Here is a 27,821-nt window from a genome sequence, read left to right on the forward strand (position 1 = left end):
GGATCACTCTCAGAGCACGCTTCCTGTCCCATCTCTTTGGGAGGCCTCCCACCATGAGGGCTACAGAGCAGCCCCCTCCTCGCCAGTGGACGTAGGGAAGCAGGAAAAGGGAAACCAAAAAAGACAAACCTCAAGGACTCGAAGGGACAAAGGCCTAGCTGGGGGAAAATTGTCCCACCTTAACCTCCAGTTTTCCATGCCGAGAATTTGGCCAGCACCAGGTGGATCAGGCTGCCTAGGTACCAATCTTCTCTGGGGCTCTTCCCTTCTCCACAGGGACGTCTGTCTTCTCGCTCAATGAGCAGTGGGAAAGGAGAAAACTCCAGAGAGGCTCCACCTCGCACTCACATACGAGACCCTGAATTCTCTCTCAGTCCTCAAGGAGACACCTCAAGAAGGAGACTCCCTGCAGCAAAGCCCCGGGGGTCTCTGAGATCCCCCTGCCCTGCAGCCTGTCCTCCCTGGCCGTTGTCGTGGACTCTCTGTGAGGTCACCGCCTCCCAACCTCCTTTCACCAATCAGCTGAGTGCTGCAAAAGGCCCTTGTGATGTCACTGCCACCCCCACCCCTGCCCTGCAGGGCTCATGTCCTGCCCCGAGCCGGCTCCTGTGCGTGTTTGAGCTGCTCCCCCTGGGTCACCCCCACACACTCAGTGGTCGTGCAAGGGCTCACGCAGGCCACACGTGGAACCATCAGAGGATGCTCAATGTGCCGCACTCGGTTTTGCAGAGATTTGTCTGCATGAAATGTCGTCTCCTGGAGCTGATGGAGGAGAAGATCTGAGGTTTGGAGATGCAGGTGGAAAGTCTGGTTGAGTTTAGAAAGGGGTTTGAGCAGATGATGGAGCAAAGACATGAGGTATCTGAAGGGAAAAGCTCAGCCTTGCAGATGGAAGCAGGACTGAGGAATTCTGAGGGGAGACTGCTGGGTGAGGGAAGTGGTCAGTGGAAGCATGTGACTACAAGAACCAGGCAGAGGAAACGACGAGCTCGTGAAGGAGAAATAGAGCTCAGGAATAGGTTTTGAGAGTTGGAAAATGAATAAGGGGATCAGCAGGTAGTCACTGAAGGTGGAGGGGCAAGGAAGAAGAGAAGAGCGGCTAGTCCTATTGGAAAAGGGGAAGAGTCAATGGAGACTACACCAAATATGAGCCCCAGGAGGATACAGGATGGGTTGAAGAGGATTACAAGGGAGAGTAGGAATGGAAAGAACTTGCAGCCAGAGGGAACAGGGGATAGACTGGAGAATAGCACCGTCACCAGGGAAAGGCAGGGCTACGTGATCGGGGACTCTTTACTGAGAAGACTAGACAGGCCTGTAACCAGAGCTGATCCAGAGAATAGAAGGGTGTGCTGTCTTCCAGGTGCTAAGATATGTGATATAGATGTGAGGTTGAAAAGGCTCCTAAAGGGAGCGGGAAAGAACCCCCTAATTATCCTTCATGTGGGAACAAATGATACGGCTAGATTCTCACTAGAAAGTATTAAGGGAGACTGTACTAGGCTGGGGAAGACGCTTAAGGAAATCGAGGCTCAGGTGGTCTGTAGTGGGCTTTTGCCTGTTCCTGGAGAAGGGCAACAAAGGTGTGACAAGATTATGACTGTCAACAGATGGCTCAGGCAGTGGTGCTAGAAGGAGGGCTTTGGGATGTATGGCCACTGGGAGGCATTCCTGGACAGAGGACAGTTCTCTCAGGATGGACTTCATCTCAGTAGGGAAAGAAATAGACTTCTAGGATGGAGGCTGGCACAACTGATTAAGAGAGCTTTAAACTAGGAATCTGGGGGACATGGTTGGTTAGGGGATGTCCAGGTAATCTCCACTCCGGATTTTAGCCTTGAGAGGGAAGAAAAGAAAGTAAGAAAGGATACAGCCGTGGGTAGGAGAATGGCTATAAGGAGGAAGGGCAGTGTGGATACCAGTCTGATAGGTTCTGCTGGCTGTAGAATGACCGTGCCTCATTGGGTAAAGAACGTGAGGGAGGCCAAACAGCAAAAATGAAGATGTTTGTACACCAATGCGAGGAGCCTTGGTATCAAAATGGAGGAACTAGAGGTACTGGTGCAGGAAGTGAAACCAGATATTCTCAGGATAACAGAAACAGGGTGGAAGAGTCGTCATGACTGGACTACGGGTATTGAAGGGTATGTGCTGTTTAGGAAAGACCGAAATAAAGGTAAAGGTGGTGGAGTAGCATTGTCTATCAATGAGGAGGTAGAATGTAAAGAAATCAGCGATGGAATGGATAAGACAGAGTCCGTCTGGGCAAAAATGACGCTGGGGAAGAGAACTACTCGAGACTCCCCTGGGATAGTACTTGGAGTCTGCTAGAGAACGCCGGGATCTAATGTGGATATGGATCGAGCCCTCTTTAATGTTTTTAATGAAGTAAATACTCATAGAAACTGCGTGATCATGGGAGACGTTAACTTCCCAGATCTAGATTGGAGGACGAGTGCTAGTAATAATAATCGGGCTCAGATGTTCCTAGATGCGATAGCTGATGGCTTCCTTCAACAAGTAGTTGCTGAACCGACAAGAGGGGGTGCTTTTCTAGATTTGGTTTTGGTGAGAAGTGAGGACCTCCTAGAAGAAATGCTTGTAGGGGACAATCTTGGTTCGAGCGATCATGAGCTAATTCAGTTCAAACTGAATGGAAGGATCACCAAAAAATTAATCTGCAACTAGGGTTTTTCATTTCAAAAGGGCTGACTTTCAAAAATTAAGGAAATGAGTTAGGCAAGTGGATTGGACTGAAGAACTTTAGGGATCTAAAGGCAGAGGAGGCCTAGGATTACTTTAAATCAAAGCTGCAGAAGCTATCAGAAGCCTGCATCCCAAGAAAGGGGGGAAAATTCATAGGCAGGAGTTGTAGACCAAGCTGGATGAGCAAGCATCTCGGAGAGGTGATTAAGAAAAAGGAGAAAGCATACAGGGAGTGGAAGATGGGAGGGATCAGCAAGGAAAGCTACCTTCTTGAGGACAGAACATGAAGGGATAAAGTGAGAAGGACCTTGCAAAGAGAATTAAAACCAATCGTAAAAGGTTCTATCACCATGTCAATAAGAAGAAAACCAAGAAAGAAGAAGTGGGACCGCTCAGCACTGAGGATGGAGTGGAGGTCAAGGATAATCTGGGCATGGCCCAATATCTAAACAAATACTTTGCCTCAGTCTTTAATAAGGCTAATGAGGATCTTAGGGATAATGGTAGCATGACAAATGGGAAGGAGGAGATGGAGGTAGATATTACCATATCTGAGGTAGAAGCGAAACTCAAACAGCTTAATGGAACTAAATCGGGGGTCACAGATAATCTTCATCCAAGAATATTAAAGGATCCGGCACATGAAATTGCAAGCCCATTAGCAAGAATTTGTAATGAATCTGTCAACTCAGGGGTTGTACCGTTTGATTGGAGAATTGCGAACATAGTTGCTATTTTTAAGAAAGGGGGGGAAAATGTGATGCGGGTAAGTACAGGCCTGTTAGTACGACATCTGTAGTATGCAAGGTCTTGGAAAAAATTTTGAAGGAGAAAGTAGTTAAGGACACTGAGGTCAATGGTAAATGGGACAAAATACAAGATGGTTTTACAAAAGGTAGATCATGCCAAACCAACCTGATGTCCTTCTTTGAGAAAGTAACAGATTTTTTAGACAAAGGAAATGCAGTGGATCTAATTGACCAAGATTTCAGGAAGGCATTTGATATGGTGCCCCATGGGGAATTATTAGTTAAACTGGCAAAGATGGGGATCAGTATGAAAATTGAAAGATGGATAGGGAAATGGTTAACAGGGAGATTATAGCGGGTCCTGCTGAAAGATGAACTGTCAGGCTGGAGGGAGGTTACCAATGGAGTTCCTCAGGGATCAGTCTTTGGGACCCATCTTATTTCATCTTCCTCCCTCAGCTCAGTTATGGCCTGTATTGCCCCTTCTCCCGGCAGAGCCAGAGGATTGGAAGCTGCAACCTCAGACCCCTGTGTGGCTCGCAGGAATGAACACAAACACGCCCTTGTAGCTGGACAGGTGGCTAGTTTTACCCTTGGGAAACGACAAGGTTAAAGAGAAAGGTGGTGGCCCCACATCTAAGGAATGAAACACAACACAGTCATCATCGTTCTGCCCGTCCTTGCCCCTTTATACTTCTACTGTCTCGCTCCCGCCACCCTCGCCCTCTGTGGGTTCAGGGAGAGAGCCACACTCAGTGCTTCCGACACACACAGACTCACACACACATCTTGCAAGGAAAACCTCACCACGGAGCCACATGCACCTGTTGCTTCCCTGCCCCCCTGCTCTCCAGAATCCAATCCCAAGGAAAGCTTGTCGGGCCCAGAGCTGGCAGGGCGCCCGGTGCTGGAGTATTGAAGCTACCGTGACGGCACTCAGAGGAAAGATGCTGAGAGAGTGCAAGTTAAGAATTGCCCGGTCAGGTTTCCAGTCCCCTCACAGGTCATTCCCTCACTCGAGCAGAAGGGCACATCTCAAGTCTCAGCTGGCTCAGTCGAGCTGCATCATTCTTGTTTCCGCTCAGTCAGGTTTGAGGCCTGTTTCGCACCCTGTCTTTGAGAAGACAGTCAGAAACTACTCTCTGAAATAGCCAATGCAGGAGGACGTGTTATCACTCCTGCCCCAACTCAGACGGACAAAGAGAGAAATGTTCTCGCTTTGAGAGTGGGACTCCCTGCCCTGGGCCAAAGACGAGCACCTCTCTTTGACCTTGGTCGCTCCTTCAGCTTTTCTTTCAGCAGGGAGCCCGAGAGCTCAGGTGCTGGAGCGCTGCGTTGGTCAGTGAAGCTCGGTGAGCTCCAACGTCACTCGGCTCTTCTACCAGCAAGTCAAAACACAGGCAGGATTTCCTCTTTTGACAATACTGGGGCTGTCGGAGGGTCTGTCCACGCTGCACACTGAGCCTGTCTCTATGTGGCCTGGGCTTGCTGACTTGTGTTGCCAAGCCGGTGTTTGAGCATCCAGACTGCAGGGGAAACTCAGGCCTCACACTGTGTCTATCTGTCAAGGTTCCTTCCCCACTGTGAACGCCAGGGTACAGATGTGGGGACCTGCATGAAAACCTCCTCAGCTTACTTTTACCAGCTTAGGTTAAAACTTCCCCAAGGTACAAACTATTTTACCTTTTGCCCTTGGACTTTCGCTGCTACCACCAAAAGTCTAACCGGGTTTTTTATTAGGAAAGAGCCGTTTGGAAATGTCTTTCCCCAAAAAATTCTCACCAAAACATTGCTCCCCCCTTCCTGGGGAAGGTTTGGTAAAAATCCTCATCAATTTGCATAGGTGACCACAGACCCAGACCCTTGGATCTTAAGAACAATAAAAAAAAACATTCAGTTTCTTAAAAGAAGAATTTTAATAGAAGAAAAAGTAAAAAGAATCACCTCTGTCAACTCAGGATGGTAGATACCTTACAGGGTAATTAGATTCAAAACACCGAGAATCCCTCTAGGCAAAACCTTAAGTTACAAAAAGACACACAGACAGGAATATCCATTCCATTCAGCGCAGCTTATTTTCTCACCCATTTAAAGGAATCAGAATCTAACGCATATCTAGCTTGATTACTTACTGAGTTCTAAGACGCCATTCCTGTTCTGTCCCCGGCAAAAGCATCACACAGACAGATCCCGACCCTTTGTTTCTCCCTCCCCCCAGCTTTTGAAAGTATCTTGTCTCCTCATTGGTCATTTTGGTCAGGTGCCAGCGAGGTTCTCCTCGCTTCTTAACCCTTTACAGGTGAGAGGATTTTTCCTCTGGCCAGGAGGGATTTAAAGGTGGTTAGCCTTCCCTTTCTATTTATGACTCTATCCTACCGCAGGAAGTTGTCCTAAGTTACGCTGCTCCTGCTGCATGAATAACAGAACTGGATTTGATGTAGCTTTGGTCGACTTACTGCTGTGTCTACACTGGGCTGGGTCGACGGGAGACGCTCTTCGGTTGACTTCCCTTCCTCCTGCCGTTCCCGGCGCAGTCCCAACGGCGACCGGAGAGCGCTCTGCTGTCAATTTAGTGGGTCTTCACTCGACCCCCACGACATCAACCCCCAGTGGATCCACTGCAGCAAACAGAGCCTCCCAACCGTGCTGCCCCATCCACATGGCACGACTTAGACCCGAGTGGGAAATTCAGCTCCTGTGGGGTGTGTCACCCTCATCCGCTGAAGATGCTCCCCGAGTCTCCAGGGATTCCTGCCCTAACTGCTCTCCAGCCGGTTTGTGTCCATACGCTCCCCGCGGGGAGGCTGTGAGTGGCCTGGTTACAAGCGCTGGTTGCTCAGGCCTGGCAGGGAAGGGAAGCTCCGGGCAGCATTGACAGTCTGGAGATCCCTCCGGGGAAGCACAGGCGGTGGGTGGAACAGGCGGGGAGGCCAAGCTGCAGGGTCCTGCGGACGCCCTGAAACCAGCTCACAGACCCCCGGGGGTCACGCTGCCCTACACGCTGTTGCAGTAATGTTTGTACAAGGCGTGACGCTGAAATAGCAGCTTGTGTCAGAGTGTATTCAGGCCAATGGATGTGTGTGTTAGTAGAGATCAAAGCGACTGTTCAATGTTCAAATGTATTGGGTGTTTAAACCTCCTGAAAACTCGTGGAATGTTGTTTGCACTGTTTTCACTTCTCTGTGTCCTGTTACGCTGTAATAGCAAAGAGTTGCCTTGTGTGGACCCCTGTCACTAAATAACCCCTCAAACGGGAATGAAGGTGTGTGGGATGCAAGTGAAGAAAAGGTTCATTTCCAAAGAAGGGGTGGTAAGAAGCAGGATCCCTGGGCGGGGGGCAGGAGGGTGTGGTTTGCACTGTTGTTGCCCAGGGTGGGAATGGGGAAGTGGGCTCTGGCTTAAAGCGGTGTCAGGCTTCGGGGGGCTGGGTTCAGAGCTGGAGGTTCGGGTTGGGGTGAGGGTTGGGCTACAGTTTTGGTTCAGGGGTTTCGAGTTGGGGGGCAGGTTATGGGGTCAGGGTTCCAGTTGGGTTCCGGGTAGGGGGTGGGGTTTAGATTTGGGGGGAGGGTTTGGCCAGCAGCAGCATAGAAGTGCGGGTGGCAATGGGTGCAGCCAATAGTGATCAGTCGGGGGTCTTTTAGGTCGTTTTAGTGTCAGTAGCACCCTGGGGAGGGGTAGGGTCATGTTTACGACAGGGGGCTAAAGTGCTGGGGAAGGGGGTGGCAAGTTGACCCATCCCACTTCGCACTTCCCACACGGACACGCACAATACTTCGAACGCACGGATGCACACATGTCTCACACACACATGATGACACAAAATGGCACACAACACGACACACAAAAATAACACACGACACAGACACACACACAACATGACACAGAAAGCATCACACACAAAACATCACACACAAGACCCACAACATGTCACACACACACACACTCAACACAACACGGCCCACAACATGTCACACACACACACACTCAACACAACACGACCCACAACACGACACACTCACACACTCACACACTCAACACGACCCACAACACGTCTCACACTCAACATGACCCACAACACGTCTCACAACACGTCTCACACACACTCAACGACACACAGCATGTTGTATGTACGTTGCACACTGACTAACACACATGATGTCTCACAAACGACAGCGACATACACGATACATGACGTCTCACACACACACACACACGACGTCTCTCACTCACGCCCACACAACACACAGACAACACACACCCACACACATGGCACATGCACAACACGCCCACACAACACAACACACACAACACATGCCCACGCTCACACACGCCCACACACACACCCGCCGACACCCGCCGACTCACAACATCTCACACACGCTGACACACACGACGTCTCACACACCCACGACACCGAGACGCGACACACACACAAGACGGCAGACGACACGACACCGAAATCACACGCGACACGTCACACGACACACAAGACGGCAGAGGACACGACACCGAAATCCCACCCCGGAGACGACCCCCCGCGGGGGCGAGAGCGGAGCGGGGACGGTCGGGGGAACTCGGTCTCTGGGCGGCGCGTGGGGCCGGTGTGGGCGGGAGGGAAGAGGGCGGCAGGGCCGAGGGCGAGATTCCCAGCCCCCGGCGAGCGCTGGGGAGCGAGGGCTCCGGCTCGGCTCTCGCAGCGGCTCTGGCGAGGAATGGTGCCGGAGCTCTCGCCGGAGGGGAACGCGGCCGGAAGGGCCTGAGCCGCTTGGGCCTCTTTCCAAGGAGGCGGAACCAGGCCTCCGCTCTCTGCCCGCTGCAGACCCGGCTGCCAGGTCGGCGCTTCCAGTTCCTCGTCCGCACTCGCCGTCTTCTCGTGTGTTCGCCAACTCGCTCTCTCCTCTGCTCTCCTGCTGCCGTCTCCCTTCCTAGGACACGGGTAGGTGTGCATTCCCACAGGTGAGGTCTCGGGAGCCATGGAGAAGTCGGAGCGGAGGAAAATCATGCAGGGCAGTAGAAAGGCTGCTGAAAGTACCTGAAGAGACAAAGGAAATAAGAAGGGGGAAGTCCAGACTAAGACAGGAGTCTAGTCTGTAAAGAGAAACAACGGGAAGTCTAAGCTACAGAAACTCTTCAAGTTGCCAAAAGACATTTAGGATGGGAAATTACTTCTTGAATCCAGTCTCTTTAAGATCTTAGGCTTAGTATGTGTGTGTATTTGTCTTTGCTTAGCAATCTGCCTTCTTCTGTTTGCTATCCCTTATAATCACTGAAAATCTGCCTTTTCTAGTGAAACTATTTTTTGTTTATTATTATTATTATTAAACTCAGTTTGTGCAACGGGTGCGCCGTGAGGAAATGATTTGTGTTTTACTCCAAGGGGCCGCCCCGTGTCACTCTTGCTCCATGAGGGAAATGATTTGAGCATGACCAAATTGGCCACCCACTGTCACTGTTGGTGCAGGAGGGAAATGATTTGTGCATTACACTGACTGGCCACCGAGTGTCACTGTTGCTCCGTTAAGGAAATTATTTGTGCATTACCCTGAGTGACCACCGAGTGTCACTGTTTCTCCATCAGGGAAATGGTTTGTGCAATACCTGGATTAGCCACCCGGTGTCACTGTTGCTCCACGAGGGAAATTGTTGGTGCATGACCCTGAGTGGTGTGGAGGAAAAGTTAGCATGGGTGACTCCATTTTGGTTTGGGGCCCACCATTGTCTAAAAGCAAGCACATCACGCACCAGGAGGAGTGTTTCTTAGATACTGCATTCCTGTGAAAATCCTCCGCCCCCCGCCCTTGTCTCCAGCCTGTTTTATCTCCCGGTTTCTGTTCTTTGTCTGTTCCTAACTCCCTGCCTCCTGGCCTTGCTGTGGGCCTCCCATCCTGATAAGAAAAGTTCCTGGTGCATTGCTTTAGGACCATGTAATGGAGCTGAAGTCACGGTTTAGCACGGGGAATGTACCTAGCCGGGATAGGTGGTAGATAAGGGAAGGGTTTGTCTCTTGGCTAAGGTTTCTGATGCACGAGGGCAACGTGCCTTGCTAAAAGGTCTATAATCTCTGTATAACCTGCCTGCAGGGTCCCCTCCTGATGAGCAGGGCGGCACCACGCTCGAGCGTAATAAACTGAGTATTTTTGGGAACCTGCCGTTGTGGACTTCGTTCGTGTGCCTCAGCCTAGACTCGAACTGTGCGGGACCAATCGGGTAGAATTCGCAGCAGTTCCTGTGCGGGACCTGTCGGGTATAATTCGTAGCAGTGGCCACCCACTGTCACTGTTGCTCTGTGCGGGAAATGGTTTGTGCATGACCTGAATTGGCCACACACATCACTGTTGCTCCTGGAGGGAGGGTGGGGGGGAGATGGTTTGTGTCTTACTCCTGAGTGGCCACGTTGTGTCACTCTTCCTCCGTGAGGGGAATGCTTTGTGTCTTACCCTGTGTGGCCACCCAAGACAACACACACATCACACACAAAACATCACACACACAAAACACGACAGACGACACTCACACACAACACAACACCGACACTCACAGAGAGAACACGTCACACATACAGAAACACGTCTCTCACACACACACAACACAGGACACCGACACACACAAACAACATGACACACAAATAAAATGACACACAAAACAGCACACAACACGACACACAAAAATCACACACAACACACGACACCGACACATACACACACACACAAACGAGACGAGGCACAAAACGGAAGACAACGTGACACAGAAATCACACACGACACCGACACCCACACAAAATACGACACACAACACCTCACATGACACACAAAACGGCACACGTGACACACACACACAACACGATGCACAAAACTTCGCACACAAAATATCACACACCCACACACAACACGACACACACACAAACACGACCCACGAAACCGACACACGACACACAAAACGTCACACGACACGAGACACAAAAATCTCACACAACACATGACACCGACACACACAACATGCACACAAAACGTCACACAACACGGCACACACCGTCACACGCACACAACACAGCACACAACACGGCACACACCGTCACACGCACACAACACGGCATACAACATGGCACACACACACTCAACATGGACCACAACACGCACACATAAACACATCTCACACACACAAAAATACACACAAGTCACACACACAACACGTCACACGACACATGCAACACGACACACACAACACGTCACACAGCAGAAGGTTTCATCAAGGAGGAGGATGTCCCGGGGTCCCCGGGCGATGCTCTGGGACTGCTCCCCAGGAAGCCAGGCAGGACTCTGGGGGAGTCTCCTCTCGGGGAGCAGCCTGTCTGCAGGACACACAGCTCCCCCGGCTCCACCTTCCTGGCTCTGACCTCGGAGCCTTCAGCCTCCTCTGCCCTTCCCTGCGCTTCCCACAGCCAGTCCGCCCAGGCGGGGTCCTGGGGGGGGCAGAGGGTCCTGCCCCCCAACTCCGCAGTCAGACGGGACTCTCAGCCAGCCAGGAAAACAGAGGTTTATTAGACGACAGGGACATGGTCTAACACAGAGCTTGTAGGTGCAGAGAACAGGACCCCTCAGCCGGGTCCATTTTGGGGGGCAGTGAGCCAGACAACCCCGTCTGCCCTTCACTCCACGTCTCCAGCCAGCCCCCAACTGAAACTCCCCCCAGCCCCTCCTCCTCTGGGCTTTGTCCCTGTCCCCGGCCAGGAGGGCACCCGATTCCTTTGTTCTCCAACCCTTTAGCTCTCACCTCGCAGGGGGGAAGGGCCCAGGGCATCAGGTGCCAGGAAAGAGGGTGTCGGCCATTCTCTGTGTCCAGACCCCTGCACACACCTGCCCTCCAGAGCTCTGCAACGATCATACACCCTTACCCCACCCCCTAGATCCTTAAGAACTGCATAGGGGAAACTGAGGCACCCCCACACAATTCAGAGGAAACATGAAGTCCCGCTTCATCACAGATGACTCCAGGAGGTGAGTTCCTTGCTATCCTACCATGTTTTTCTCTGTCTCTCCTCTAGTATGTTGGCCATCACACACACTCTGTCTCTGTCTCTGTCTCCTCTCCTCTCCTGGTGCCAACGATGACCAGGCCCTGGGTGCCTGGGCCCCAGTTCCCCGCCTGTGCTCCATCTCTTCCTGTATCTGCCTCGCCCCTTCTCCCAGCCCACACTGCCCACCACTGCCTGGATGATTTCCCCCTCTCCTCCATTGCACCCCCCTCTGTGGGGTCCCTGCCACTCACCGTCTGCCTCCTCTCCTCCACCCCCTCCCCCGCTTCCCCACGGGTCACTCTGGGGGCCGGTTTTCTTCACCATCTTCGTGCATGATCTGGAGGATGGGATGGATTGCACCCTCAGCAAGTTCGCAGATGACACTAAGCTGGGCGGAGAGGGAGATACACTGGAGGGTCGGGATAGGGTTCAGAGTGACCCAGACCAATTAGAGGATTGGGCCAAAAGAAATCTGATGAGGTTCAGCAAGGACAAGTGCTGAGCCCTGCACTTAGGAGAGAAGAATCCCATGCACTGCCCCAAGTATGTGAATCCCATGCACCGCCCCGAACTGACCCTCCCGGAGCATCCTCAATTCCATGAAACAGCTGTTCTGGGGTGGGCAGGAAGTGCTGGGAAGGAGGGTGGGGAGTTGCTCAGTGGGGGTGTGTCTCTCTGGGTGGGGTCTGTGTGTGTTTATGCACAAGCTGATTGTGATGTCACGGAGGCCAACAGCAAAGAGTGTTCGGCGTCAGCATTCTTGCCCTGCCGTCAGTCTGCCAACTGGCTTGGTTGACAACGGCTGGTGACCCAAGGAGCTGCTGAGAGACGCGGACCATCCCTCTGTCAACAACTTCTTGAATCAGCTATTTCCACAGGTGTTTGAGGAACAAAAGGATGAGTTTTTACAGAAGGTAATTCCCAGATTCTTTCCCTGCTCATTAGATCGCACACGACAGGTCAGCGCCTCCTTCTCCTCGGGACGGGTGGGGGCGGGTGTGGCAACAGGCAGGTCTCAGCGTTCCCTTTTGATTTGAATGTGGCCATCTCTCAGGTCTCCTCCTGCTTCAGCCTGTCAGGTTCTTTGGAGGCAGATTTAGGTGATTTTATCTTTCAGCAGACTAGTTGGGGGGAATTTCCAGGGATCGAACCAAAAGGGAAGATAACAAAACTCGTGTAGAATTTAGATTGAGATCTCCATCAATAGTCTTTCCCTTGGAGTTGCCCCTAATGCACTCCTTGCCTTCAAGTTGGGAATAGAAACCCTTTGTCTCCTGTCATGACTGCCAAAGAAATGTGTATTGAGAGAATATCGATCTCAGAATTTACAGGATTCAAATGCCCATAAATGAGCTCAAATAATGCAGAAGAAATTAATCTTAAGATATTGAAAGTGATACAGCTCCACTCCCATCCCCTGGCTGTCATCTTGGTAGTTCTCTCAGAAAGAATCTCATGGCGATAGATCTCAAAACTCTCTACAAATTCTACTCTACCCCCTTGGGCTAGAGAAAAGAGATGTGTCGATCCCCCCCCCCCCACACACGCAATTCCTTTCCAGGAAAGGGGTTTCAATCAACTGTCGCCTACATTTGTCATGGGTCTCGCTGTGATTTCTTTGTCCTTGTTTTGGAGGCCTAACTTCTGACTGGATGTTGGAAATAATATGGGTCATTCTTCATTTCAAGTTGACTGATTCTTTCCCCCATGCTAATACATTCCAGATTTTCAAATAGTTGAGAAGAAGTCAACATATTTGCAGCTGCTAATTCATCCTTCCAGACCCTCAAGCCCTCGAGATGACAATCTTTTCTTCCTTTTCCTGGCTTCTCTGGGAACAGAGCTTTCTTGGTTTGCAGCTTGGCCCGATCTGTTCCCAGAGTCCCAACATTCTGTGCACAAAGGAGTGGGGTTAAGAAGGAAGCATTTTTGCAACTAGGCCCAGGCAAAGAACATAGAAACTGACCTTTTGCTCTTTCTATCCCTAGCCTCTGTTTGCCAGGTGCCAGGAATGAGCAACAGGAATGGATCGCTTGATGATTCCCTGTTCATTCCTTCTGGGGCACTCAGCACTGGCTACTGTCAGAAGACAGCATACTGGGCTCAGTGGACCTTTGGTTTGACCCAGTCTGGGCGGTCTTGTGTTGCATATCTTCTTGGTTGCAGCAACCAGTCCTGGCTATAAGAGGAGCAGATGGCTTCAAAAGACCACTCTCGTGGATCTGGGAATCCTGGGCAAACTAATTCCCTTCCTTTCGAGAAGGACAGAAAAACCCATTTCCTCCTTCTTTCTATTCCAGGCTTCGTTCCTTTTTCCAAAGACTCACCTCTCGGGAGCACAGAGAGATCCATGTGCACAAAGTGCTCGTCCAACCTGCAGCCATTGAGGCATGCTCTGGCCTCAGCCCCCAAGAACAGGCCTTGCCAGAGAAGCCCCAGGGAAGAAAATGCTCATGGACCATCATGAAAAGACTCTGTGTCTGTTGCCAATCCCACAACTCGATGGCAGAGAGCAGTGAGGAGAGAACAGCTTCCTCTCCAAGAAGGTGGACACACTTGTCCCTGCAGAAGAAAGCAGCTGAGACCCAGGTGGAGGCAGAAGAGGTGAAGCTGCAGGAGACGACAGACAAAGTCGAAGTGGATCTTACAGGTGAGATGGTTCAATCCACATGGTTCGCGAGGAGCATGTGAGGAACACTCACACCAGTCACTCGACAAGCCTTCGACATCAGGGCCATCTCATGGGACAGTGATGGGTACCTCCGGCTCTGGAATCCATATAGAGGGTGGCAGAGGTCCATAGCTGAGGTGGGGAGAGCTGACAATGTCAGGTCACCCCCCTCTGGGGATCTGGCACGGTGGGGTGGGGACTACTAACATTGTTCCAGGCTGGAAGGAGAAGAGAGAGGCTGGACGTTGGAGGAAATCCTTTCTTTTCTCCTGGATTGGGTCCCTTTCCTCAAGAAAATGCTCCAGAGGTCTCAGCAGGTCACAGCTGGGAACCGTACCAGAGCTGAGTCATTCCTTCTTGGGGGGTTCAATGCAAAAGGAGGCCAGGTGCCCATCACTGACAGGAAAAGGGTGCAAGGGGAGGGGAAGAGTAGACGACCCCATTGAAAAGAAACTGGCCCCGAGGGAAGAGGAAGCCTCGTGTGGTTAAAGCCTCCAGCTAGGAGTCAGGAGAGCAGAGTTCTCTGCTGAGCTCTGCCAACAACCTTCAGTCTGACCCTGGGCAATTCGCTTCAGGGCTCTGGGCCCAACTTCCATCCTCTGTAAACCAGGGGGAAGACATGGAAAAGCAAAATGTTAAGAATGTTTCTTTCTGCTGCAGGGACGAAGAAGGAGCCGTCTGACACGAAGGGGAAGTGGGAAAAAGGAAGCCCAGAAGAGCAGGAAGAAGAGCGCACTCCCAGCCCCTCATTACCAAGCAGCTCCCATATGACGATGGTAATGATGCTGTGTGGCCGTGCTCATGGAAAGCATTTCTTGCTGTGTGTAGGAATATCTCGCAGGGGCTGAAAAGAAACACTCGTCAAGGGTGATCAACTCCAGCCAGTCTTTATCTGGGTCGCTTGAACGAGGCCCGCTTTGACAAAGGGGTTTAGGCACCTAAAGAAGTGCAGAGGTGCTTTGTGGGATTGGCAGAAGTGCCTGACTCAGGTGCCCGATTCTGATGCACTTTCCATGGCACACAGGCACGGCTGAAAACCAGACCAGGCCCATTCCTGCCCTGGTCGGGGGAACCCACATATGTCCTGGCTGTGGGGTTCTGGCCCATCTCGTGGCACCAGGACCACTTTGAGACACAGAGAAAAGGAGTCTGCTCTAGAGCCTTAGCTAACAGCCTCTTGGCTTTTCGCTCCTGTGGTCGAGGCTCCTGCACTAAGCTCCAGAGGTCCCAGGTTCCCTCTCGCCTGCCAACATCTGGGCTCTGTCCGAGTTACAAAAGCCTCTAGACACCTTTGTAACTCTTCCTCTTCGGGACAGAGCACCCTGCAGCGCATACAAAAGGCTGCAATTCTGGGAGCTTCTGACCCGCCGGGGGTCTGGAGTATGGAGGCGAGTGTGCCACTCCGCTGTGCTCTACTGCATCCTAGGATATCAGGGTTGGAAGGGACCTCAAGAGGTCATCCAGTCCACTCCCTTGCTCAAAGCAGGACCAAACCCCAATTTTTACCCTAGATCTCGAAATGGTCCCCTCAAGGATTGAACTCACTACCCCGGGTTTAGCAAATGCTCAAACCACTGAGCTACCCCTCAGCTGTTGGCAACCAGGACAGACGGTGCTAATCCAGCGCCATGCAGGCCAGCTGCAGTAATCCCCAGGGGGTGCCCTGAGACCCCAGGGCAAAGGCCTCCAGCACCCCAGGCCCTGGGTTGAGGTGACCCTGGAACCAGGCCCCCTGGAGTAACATTGTGCCCAGTGAGTTCTCACCCCCAGGGCTCTGGCCCCAGAGGCCCACGCTTTGGGCTTCTCTTCAGCCAGGCAAACTTGCTTCTTCAGTCTCAGTTACTTTCTGTCCTGACGGCGATTCCTGCCTGTTTTCTGGCAGCCCCACAGGCTGCTAGGTGGGGAAGGAAGAGGGTGTTTCCGTTTGGGCCCTATTCTCAGTCCCTTCCTCGCAGACACTGTGGGCTGTCAGAGTTGCTGAGCCAATCTCCTCAGGCGCTCGGGGTGGGATGGGACATGGGGCAGGTTCTCCAGTGACCCCTCGGCGACACTCAAGGAGCAACTCGAATGGGCTTTGCAGGACATTGAGGCTTTCTCAGCAAAAGCAGGGTTTCCTGCGAGGAGGGGCTAGCAAGGGAGGAAATGGGGTGGCCCTTGGGGTCCCAGCACTGCCCGAGAGGCTCCCGTCTCTTCTCAGGAGAGGGGGCCAGAGAGGGGACAAAGGCTGAGGAAACCTTAGCACCTGGGGAGGCTTTTGAAGAAAAGGGCTCAGCCGGAGTCTCCACGCTCCCTCGGCACTGCCAGCCTTCCCCGGGGACAGACTGTTCCAGGGCAGCTGCCCGAGGGAAATACTCAATCCCAACAGGCTTTGTCCCTGTTCTTTGCAGACCCCCAGGGAGCACCCTTCCTCAGCCCCGCTCCATGCCCTGCTGATGGCAGCCGTGAAGGGTCTGACAACACCCACCCTGCAGAGATTTAGAGCCGCAGAGGAAGAGCTGAGGGCCATCGTATCTCTCCACGGAGACAAGATGGAGAGAGTAAGAGACTCCCGCAATGGGGCAGGGGGATGCTGCGCAGAGAGGGGGATGGGAGAAGTTCCTCTCCTCGGAAACCATTCCTGGGACACTGGCATGGGATTGGAAGGTTGGCTCAGCCCCTTGCCATTCATCGCTTGGCCACGGGGATAGGCGACATTCAAGCCCTTCTCCAAAGACCGCCTGCACGTGGCGCGGAAGTGCAGACTTATTCCCTTCCTGGGCTTTGGCTTTCCTGGAAACGCTGAGACTAATCAATGAACAGAATCCTCAGCCTGAACTTCCTCCCCAACCTGCCTGTTCCTAGGGTTTCCTGCAGGTCATCCCTGTCTCTGCCCGAGTTCCTTCTTTCCAACAGGCCCCAGCGGGAAGTTAACAAATGGCCCCTCAATCAGCAGATTGATTTGTGCAGGGCTCTAACTCCTGCTAGCAGAACAGGTCAACAGAATCCAGCCACCCACCTTGGAGCTTCTGCTCCTTGTTCGAGAGAGGAAAGAGCAATGACCAATTCCTCACGGAAGAATCCTAGGGGGTGGTTTGTCCCTTTAGGGTCTGTCTCCCTGTGTTGAAAACTCTGCAGCAGGAGCCTGAAAGCCTGTCCCTATGGACTTGGGCTCCCAGGGCTGGCACTGAGGGGCCACAACAGCAATGCAGACTCTTCTGGGCTGGGGCTGGAACTTGATCTCTGAAGCCTGGGGAGGAGGGTGGCTTCAGAGCCTGGGCTCCAGCCCAAGTCACCTTGTCTGCACTGCTCTTCTAAGTGCCATAGCATGAAGCCGAGGTTAGAGACTGGGGACTTAGGAGACTGGGGCCGGGAGCTGGCTAGCCCCACCCAACTAGCCCTGCCTCCCATCTCTGCCATGGGCTCTGGGATACATCGGTAGAACCAGCTGGGTCTGGAGCAGTGCTTCTCAACCTGTGGCCCGGTCAGCACAGAGCTGCGCCCCTTTGGGACATCCTCAGGGACAAACAGGTCGGATTGGATGTGTCCCACAATGGAACCTAGGTTGAGAACCACTGGTCTGGAGGAACGGATTGTGCAAGAAAGAGCTAAAAGGAAGTTGCAGAGATGGAGGAAAGGCTCCTGGAGGGAAGCCCTTGAGAGCGGGGCTGAGAGCCGTTTGCTACGGCAGGGAAGGCCCTGGGACATCAGGAGAGTTAGGACTGTGCGCACTCTAAGGTTTTGTGCGTGTTTTTGAGCTTGAAGGTGCTAACCCAGACCTCAGGAAGACTGGGGTTCCTGGACTTGTCAAAGGCTCTTAGGGAGCAGCCAAGATGGGCAACCGAGGTCAGAGGAGGCTTGCAGGGCTGCCAGGAGGGCTTCCCTGGGAGGAGGCCACTCATTGATAAATCCATCCCTCTACTTTCTGGCATTCTTCCAGGTTGGAGACGTCGTGGGAGGGATCTTAATCTGGCTTGACAACAGCTGTGATCCCAGAGCCAGAAGAGCAGTGCTCAGGGCCATGGCCTTGCTGGCTCGCTCCCACCCCCAGGACGTGGTTCTAACCTGTGTGGCTCACACGCTCTCATCGCACAGGTAGGGAGCTGCTTTGTTATCTCCTCAGTCAAGTAGTTCTCTTCCTGCTCCTACTGACAGGCCACAGGCCGGGAGGGGTCCGTGGGGCTCACACAGTTGGAGGGAGTTTCCTGCTGTGCAGAGAGCTGTCCACGCTTACGAAGAAGAGATGGCCAGGCCCAGCCACTGAGGAGACAACCCTCCTCCTACACTCCCCGGGATGGAGACATGCCACTTTTCTGGAGAATTCCAATATTGTCCTGATTTCTATGGGTCACCCCACTTCCTCTCAGATCCAGTACAGGGCCAATCAATGATTTGGGGGCTCACTCAACATCCCTGGCTCATGAGGTCTGGCTGCTCCTTACTGCAGGAGAGAAGGCAGAGATGGAAAAGGCCCATGAGGCCCACCTGTCTATCCCCTGGAGACCAGTGCAGGATTCTTACCTGTCCTAAGACCCCCCAGTTATTCCATGGCTGAGGAATTGGTGACAAAATGCACTCATCCTTATGGAACGGTGGGGCAGAGGTCAATCTCTTAAGACAGACATTTCCAGCCCTTATTGATCCAAAAGAAAAGAAAAGAAAATCAACAAAAAAATCATCCCCACATGACCAGATCCTAAATGCAGTGCAGCAAGCAGACAGCCAGCATTAATAGCTCTGAGAAGGGGGAGTGCCTCTTTCCACCTCAATAGATTGTTAACTTTCAGTCCTGCTGGTTATTGCTGATCACTTGGAAGGGTCAGCCAGCTGAGGGGTTTGTAACACAACCCCCATGTGCCTCGGGGCCATGAAACCCAACTGAACCCTAGCCAGAGGTCAAAAGTCCAGCTTTCCTTGGCATCTTCTGCAATGCAGTTCTGCACTGACCTGAGAGAAATTTGTGTCACACTGCAGAGCAAATTGAAGAGCGGCAGGAAAGAAATGGAACTTCTTACCCAATTCAGTTATCAGAGGAATACAGTGTTGGTTTTCAGATTTCTTTGAGTGTTTGATTTGTAAACCTTTCTGAATTTCAGAATCAGGTCTGAATTTCTTGGAACAGCCACAGTGCTTTCCAGGGGCTGTGCTCAGAAGTTACAGAAACTCGGCAGCATTGGCACAGAAGTTCAGTCAAGCTTCCGGAAGACCTTGCTTCCAGGCCATTTGCTCTTGGGTTGTCCAGCCCGGTTCTCAATGTCCTAGGGCTTGACCACCACGTCCGACCTTCCTCACCAAACTTGGACGTCAAATGACTGGAAGTCTTTTGGATCCATCTGCAGTCTTCCTCTGCAGATGCCTGTGGGGACAAGCAGGACTTAGATCCGCAAGAATGGAGGAGGGGGATTTCAGTCCTACTTTCCTTCCATCTCTGTCACATTGGGCTTTACAATCTCCTCTTCCAAGCTCTTGAATCTTCTCAGATCAGGGCATGTGCTGACTCACTCTCTGACCCTGTCCACCACACTGCAGTAGAATTGAGCTGCTAAGAGACCAACGCTGGGTCTCCGTTATAGCCCCAAACAGCCAGAGGAACTCCAATGATGTCAGGCAAGTTTCTTGGGACTGACCCAAGTGTAACAGAGCAGAATTTTGCACAGTCTGCGGGTCACAGTTTGGTGGTCATTCTGTGGTCAGTACATGCTCACTGTCTTGGAAAGAGTGGGTTAGCTTTAGAAACAAGAATCCATTCGGGGAAAGGAATAAATTCAACTTTCTCTGAAGGGACTTGCCCTGCCTTAGCCTCCCTGCACCAGTGGCTGTCTCCTCTGGTATTCCAAGCCTCTCCCTGGGGAGGGCAAGAGATGGTCAAGCAGGAAAGCTCTGACGTGTGTTTCTGAATTTGCAGATGTGCCATTGAGTTGTGGAAGGCCTTGGGTGAAGAACCACAGCTCACCAGGGAGGTGCTGCAGCAGCTGCTGGACAAGCTCCAGCAGAGACGCCGGGAGGAGAAGAGCAGCCATGTGTCTCTGGCTGTAAGTGAGATTTGAGATGTCACCTTGCGAACCCGCCACCACAGGGAAGATGGTGCATCTGTGTGTGTGTGCGAGTTTCACCTCTTCTTACCTTCAGGCCATGGCTCCACCACACATTGAAGCCGACCTAACTTAAATGGGCAGACAGCCGCCACAGCGATTCCATCCCTGGTGTGTGTCCGCACTTTGCTGCTCGTGTCGGCAGTGCCCGTCCTCACCAGAAGGGCTTGTCTTGATTGTAGGGTCAGGGTGGGGCATTGTGGGAAGGCTCCTGAAAGCCAGTTGAGGAAAGCGACGCGGTGTCTGCACGGACGCTGCATCGACCTGACTGCATCGACCTGGACTCTCTGCCACGTGTGGAGGTGGAGTGACGAATTTGGCACCGAGGGGCGGTTCTGATGATGGGAAGGAAATTCCATCCTTAGGGGGATGCAGAGTGAGCGGCCTTGCGTTAACCTCACTCTGGAGTGTAGACCAGGCCTTGGTGTGTCCTCGCCACTTCGAATCAAACCAAAGAGGGGTCAGTAAAGTTTCCCCCAGGTCAAAGTTACACATCTGAGGTGGTTTATCTGCTGGTACCCTGGCTCAGTTGTCTTCTGCTCCAGATGGCCCTTTAGTGAACAGGTGCAGTTCAGGTGTCTCTTGGAAGTCTCCAGCTTTCTGGCTCTGTAAACTGTGGCTAGAAATCTTCCCAACATGGCATCCTCAGAAGTCCAGTACTTTTGACTGGGCCAGAAACACTGGGCCTAGGAGAACGGATCTCCTCAGGATGGTTTCAGCCCTTCCAGTCATGGCTGGAAAGCCAAAGCACAGGCTCTGCACCAGAAAGAGAAATAATGGGGAATAACGTCATCCAGACTCTTCTCATCTTTCCATCCTGCTTCCGTTCCAGGAATGGGGGAAGGTTCAGGAGCCTCCAAATGTCCCCACCCCTCTCAGAAGCCAATACTCTTTTGTAATACGCTGGAGAGGAAAGGAGACATGACAAAGGGACAATAGCGAATGGCAATGGGGACAGGTGGCAGATTGGGAGAGCTGAGTGAAATTCTTTCCCCCCTCCAGGCAATGAAGACCATTTATGAGCTCCTTTTCCTACGGGGATACCGAGAAGCCATCCTGCAAATGTATCCCCAGCTGCTCATTCTCTGCGTCAGGCAAGTGCAGTACGTGATGGATCAGCACTTGCCAGGGATCTACATGGCCAGGCAGACATCCAGCCCCGAGGAGGGATGCAGCTGCCTCAGTCTCCTAAGGTAATGACTGAAAGGAAAAGGAAGAACAGATTTGTTGGGCTAAACACATGGGGGCTGTTCACGGCCATCAGTTGTTCGGGTGCTGTCGTTAGCCCAGGCTCAGTTGGGAGCAGGTCTCTCTTGAGGGAAAAGGGTTGAGAGCCGCGCATTCTTGTGAGTCACACTCGCTCATCTGACGCCGCCCACAGCCCAGCTGCTTTCCCTACACACTCAGGCAGCAGCCATGTTTGTGCATCCATCCACGTCTGCCACCCGCCAAAGGGTCAGTGCTTTCATCAGTGCCTGCTGAGCAAATCCGTGGGCCTCTCTCCCCGAACGCGGACAGAGCCACACCGGCAGTACATGGGGACAGGCCCCGCAGGACGTCAGCCTCACAGGCAGACAGGAGGAAGAGGGACCAGTTCATCTGGTTCTGTGGCACAGTTAGGGGCTTCCATCTGCACGGGAAAGAGAGAGCGCCAGAAGACACCTCAGGTGGCGTAAACTGATGGAGCTTTGCTCGATTCCACCAACAAAGGATCTGGACCCACATGCCCGCTTGAGTCCTGTTACCTGTCACAGTAAAGAATCAAGTATTCAACCATTGGGAGTGATGACACCAACCATTTGAAGAAGCTACAGTGTCCCTAACTGGTTCCAAAGTCAGTGAAACTGCAGTGTAGACAGGGTATCACACTGGATCGATCCTTGCGGAGGCTAGCTACTGCTGAGCATGCTGGGTGTCTCAGGACTTGTGCAGATTTGCCATGCTTGGGGCTGATCTCATTGCTTGACTCTCTGTTTTGTTTTGTTTTTTTGTCTTTAGCACCTCAGTGGAGTCTGTGAAGACGCTTTTCTCCATGCCCGGCTACTGGAAGGAATTTGCCAGCATCCAGTTTCATCGGGGTTGGGACATGATAGCCTCCCGATATCACTACTCGCAGGGGGTTGGCCTGATTGCAAGGTAGGAGCTCAACGTTTCCTCTTCTTTGGGTCTCTCTTGGGAATGGGATTTCCGTGTGAAATAGTCCTCAGTTCCAGGCTGCCAGCTCAGCCCAGCAACTGGAGCTGAACGCTCTCTCCCCCTTGAGAATCAAAAGGGACTTTCTGTTCCATGTTCCAGAGCCATGATCGAGTTTGAGAACCCTCAGCTCCCTGCAGTTTTCAGAGAGGCAATCACCATCGTCCAGAGTGGGAAGGAGGAGGAGCAGAGAACTATCGCCCTGGCTTTCTGCACTGAGGTGAGATTCATGAGTTGACAGGCAGAAGTGGGCTTTCTGGAGAGCAGCTCAGGACAGTAAGCTCTAGGCTACATTGTCAGCAGCTTAGCAGCCCTACCGACAGCTAGCTCCTCTCCGCACATGGATGGATGCGGGGCATGGCAAAGAGAGGGAGGGAGAGACAGGGTGAGATTGCTCCTGGCTGGATGTGCCTAGATGGGGTTATGGGACAAGAAGCCATGTTTCTCCAGTGCCCCAAGGCCATGCTTCTCTCCTCACCTTTTCCTGGGGTTCTGCTTTTCTTCTGCCCCACGGCTCTCTCCATGGCACTCAATGAGGTCTGGAGATTCCCCTTTCCCTGGGGGCTTATTTGTGACTTGTGCATTAGTCTAAATTTGGGGAAGGAACCAACTGAAACAGCAGCAATTGGCTCCCTACTCACCAGAGACTTTGCATAGGAGGAAGTGGCCCTTTGGGAAAGACGACTGTCCAGGGAACAGACCCCACAATAAGACCTCTGCTCCTCAACCTGATCTTCATTTGGCTCTTGCCAGTTTCTCCAGAGTCCTTCCATTGACACCATCCTGACAAGATCAGCCCTCCAGGCACAGCTCATGGACTGGACCAAAGATGCAAATTCCATCATACGGAGGCTCAGTCTGCGAGGCCTTGGCAGTATTGTGTTCCAGCCAGAAAAGGTGAGAGCCGGGGATTGCCCAGGGGACCCAGGAAGCCAATGTCCATCAAATAGCTCAGAAATGAGAGGGAGAGCCACACACAAGCCTTGTTGTTTAAAACACAGCCCTCAAATGGTGGAGGTGCTTTCAGAACAAATCAAGGCATGCCATGCTCCCTGCTCCCGTGAGCTGAGCCCTGATTGCAGATGGGATGCAATGGGGGAGGCGGGGTGAGCAAAGACAAAGGTGACAGTGAGCAACTGGCACAGAGTGACAGGAGAATGACTTTCTGCCCCGTTGGGGGGCTGTGCCCTCCGTGGTTTATCATCGGTGGCAGTGGTCCAGCATGTGCTCCAGGCTGTCACCTGGCAAAGTATTGAGCTGCCTTCTTCATTCCGGCAGGTGCAATTCTTACGGGCCCAGCTGCCAGCAATCCTGGCCATGTTTTGTGACAGGGATGGAAGGCGTGTCATGGAGGCCATGCATAAAGCTGCAGACATCATCCACCTCCTCAACAGGGAGGGGCTTGGCTCCATCTCCCAGGACATTGCTGTCAGCCTTCGCCCCTTCATTGATGACGTAAGGCTTGGAACCCGCAGAAGAAGCCCATTCCCCCGCTCCAGCTGTCTGTGATGCCCTTGTCTCTCTCTCCCCATCCCCTTCCTCCCGCCCCTCAGGCCTGCCATGGAGCCTCCAAGGAGTGCCCCCGCCATGGGTGGGGAATCTCCTGCTGAGCCACCTCCCTGTCAGAGCTCTTCTCTCCAAAGCTCAGCCTCAGTGCCATGCTCCCAGCCCCTGCTGCAGCCTGGCCTGGGGGAGAGGGGGCCTGGCACTGGGCAGATGACCAGCTGTCTGGAGAACACAGGCCCCCAAAGAGGTGGAGATTCTCAGCAGGAAAGAGGTGGGTCGGGAATGGCCCGGCTCTCAGGGGCACCCAAGAGCCAAAGAAATGCTGTCTTTTGGAGCAGCCAGTCCCTGCCAGGATCCAGCAGCTGCTTCTCCCCTTCCCCACACCAGTCTCCAGCAGCCTGCCTGCCCTCTCCCCTCATCTTCTCGGGTTCTAGGATTCTGTGCTCTCCAGACAGAAACTGCCTCTGGGACACCCTGGGCTGCACTGTCCCGCACAGGGTCTCAGGCCCTGCACAAGATGTCGATGGCGCTGGCCTGGTGGCCTCCCTGCTCCCGCCAGCCCAGGTAGTTCACACAGGGGGACCGGAGCAGCGTGCGCATCACCACTCAGTGGCGTTCTGCTCTGATGCTGCCTGGCTTTAACCGGGGGTCCCCACCCCTGTGTGTCATTGCCAGGAGAAGGGCAGTGTGCGCTCAGCTGCCATTGTACTGCTTGGCAACGTGGTGAGCAGGGTGCAGGACCCCGACAAACCCTTCGTGCAGCAGGAAATCATCCACTGCTTGCTCCCCCTGCTGCTGCATCTTGAAGACCAGGAGGAGAGTGTGAAACTGGTAAGTGCCACGGTCATTATTGCCTGAAGAGCAAAGAGCCAGTATCTCCTGGGGCCCCCACTCCAGTCATCGCCAGAGCCCCTTGCCCAAGCAGAGTCTTCTCCTCCCTGCTTCACTCCATGCTGGAGCCAAGTGCCTCATCCAACCTCACAGCACACAGCACAATTGGGAAGAAAAGCCTTCTTCTGGGAAAGATGTGGGGAATAGCATAGCGGATCCGGGAGTACTGCTGCTGGCCCCGGCACGGCCTGCGTCCCCCTGAAGTGCAGGGCCCCCCAAAGCACGGGGCCCTGGGCAACCACCCCAAACCATCCAAAGGACAGGACGGCTCTGGCTCTCTCCAGCCAACTCTCCCTTTCCTCTCCTCAGCACACTCCTGTGGAGAACAAATGACAGGAATCTCCACTGGCAGGAAAAGCAGGAGAACAAGGGACGGGGAAGGTTCCATGTCCCCCAGACTATCCCTCTCTCAGGGAGAACCCTCTTGGTCTCCTCTTCTCTTGCAGTCATGTAAACTGACGCTCTTCCGCTGCGCAGTGTTCCTCAGGTGGGCTCATTTGAAGACACTCTTCCGCAGCTTGGCCTGGGATGGCTCCTCACAGCTCTTGAAGTGTGTCTGGATCTGCTTGGTAGGTGAATTCCTTGTGCCTTGAGAGTGGTGAATGGGGACTTGAGGAAGACCTTTCTAACTCCACACCCTGAGTTCCCATCTGCTTCGGTCGGGCTGCAGGACTCCGTTCCAGGCTCTCTGCTGGCTCATTTCAGCAGGAGTTACAATCCGTTCACATTGTTGACATTTTTCTCCACAATTCTCCGACCTTCAAACTTTGTCTTTTCAAAGGAAAGCTGAGGTTCTGGAGAACACAATAGGAACTTCAGAGGGGTGCTGCTCTGGTGTATGGGTTCATATTGGCGGTTGCCAGGGCCTGGCTATATGCATTGGCTTTCCTGGACTATTTGCTGTGGGAAGAACATGTCATTTGTATATTGTGCATTTCTTCCTTCTTTCTTCCTAGATGCAGAACAACGAGAGCCACATCCCCAAATTCCTGTTCCAGGCCTTACAGTACCTGGAAAGCTCACAGACAACAATAAGACATTCAGCAGCCCGATTCATTGGTAAGCAGAGCAAATTCACTTGATCTTTTCTCAATGCTTCCTTCAGAGCCCTTTTCTGGACGGCTGCTCTGTTCCCTCCAACAGCACCAGAATCCTAAAACGGGGTGTGTGTGTGTGTGTGTGCATGTGTGTGTGAATAAACATGTATTCCAAGATGAAGGGAGCAACTTAGCTGAATCGACTGCACCAACTTCCCCCGCCCACAACACTTCTTTGGCTGAGCCTAGGGGAAACCAGCAGGATGTGAATTCAATCTCCTTTGGAAGTCAGCCTCTCAGTAACTTCTGGGCCTCTGATGCTTTCTGGAATATGCTTTGTGAACAGATGTAAGGAATGTCTGGAATTTCCCAAAGGTGTCTTGGGAGAATGGCTGCATCATGAGCAGTTTTCAGGAAAGGTTCTGAAAAGCCATGAGAGCCATTGTATTCATTGTTTGTCTAGGAAATACTATCCACCATTACTGTGATTTGTTGTCTGAAACAGTGAATGAAGATGGCATCTCCCGCCTGTATGAAGGTAAGGAAATACCTCTGTGTGTTTGGGCCTCTGTGGGAAGCACAGGGGTGCAGCACAGGGCCTGAACACAGCTTTGAATGTGTCCCTCTCAGTCTAAGGACAGCGTTGAAGGAAGAAGGATGGTCACGCCAGCTTTCATCGTGGTCCCACAATCTGTGTACGGAAGCAGGGGAATTCCATCCTGAGCTCCTAGTGTAGACATAGCCTTAGAGCTGTGTGGGGAGACTGTCTTCATCAAGGTCAGAAAGTCTCTAAAGGAAGGCCTGACCCAACTGAAAACGGCTGTTGGTATTAAGGATGATGATGATGACGATTCCCCTCTGTAGGGAAAGATTCATCACCTGCCCTCCCTGGAATGGAGTGATTGCAGGCCAGGGACCTTCACTCCGAGATTGGTTATCAGCTCCTAGGAAATCCCATGAGGGCACATGGGTAACACTTTTCCCTGTGAGCTCTTCAGGAATGAAGGCACAGGGCCACAAAGGATTTCAGGAGACGTTAGGAGCCGAAATCCCTTTGTGGATCTCGGCCTAAATGTTGTATGGTTTAATGTGGCTGCCGCTGTCACTTTCCTGTTCCATCCAAAGAACAAGTGCCCCCAACCGTCTGTGTGTACGGGTGTGTGGAGGAGTGTCTGCCAGCAGAGGGGGAAGCTTTGCAAGAATGGGGTCTCCTCTCTGTCCAGGGCTATTTTGGGAGGAGCAGAGTTGTTGTTCTTGTGCCCTTAGACTCTTGGGGAGCTAATAGCAGGGGGCAATGGCCATCGGAAGTGGAGGTTTCCTAGGTACCAGTCACATCAGCATCACGGGGTTTTCAACCCATTTCCTCTTGGTTTCAGCTTTTCACGAAGTGCCTTTGAAATCAGACAGGACCACGTGGTACATCCTCAACAGATATTATAAATGGTTGAGGAAGCTTGGAAATCTCGTGTCGGGTTCTGCATTTGACTAGGGAACCGGGACCGACACAGACGAGCTCTTTGTCCTGCTATGGTAAATACAACAGACGCTTCTCAACTTTTTGGTGTCCCTGGCCTCTGTTTGCCAGAAGCTGGGAATGTGGGACAGGGGACTGATGACTAGATGATTGCCTGTCCCTTCATTCCCTCTGGGGCACCTGGCATTGGCCACTGTCAGAAGACAGGATACTGGGCTAGATGGACCTTTGTTGTGGCCTTTCTTATGTCCTTATGTTTGGAACCGGGGCTGAACAAGGAGGTGGATATCAGCAGATGACCCAAAATTATGTCGATTAGTCGGGCCTAGAGAAGACTTGGAAGAAGTTGAAAGGGATCTAAGAAAGCCATGTCACTGGGCAGCCCCATGGCAGATGAAAACCAGCGCTGACCAAGGCAGGGCCATACACATGGAAAGCAGTGAGGTGAACGACTCCTCCATAGCGCTGGTGTCAGAAGCCAAACACGGCTGGTTGGGCCCAGTGGTTGGAGC

The sequence above is a fragment of the Caretta caretta genome, chromosome 4 (genome assembly GCF_965140235.1).
Source record: "Caretta caretta isolate rCarCar2 chromosome 4, rCarCar1.hap1, whole genome shotgun sequence".
Lineage (NCBI taxonomy): Eukaryota > Metazoa > Chordata > Testudines > Cheloniidae > Caretta > Caretta caretta.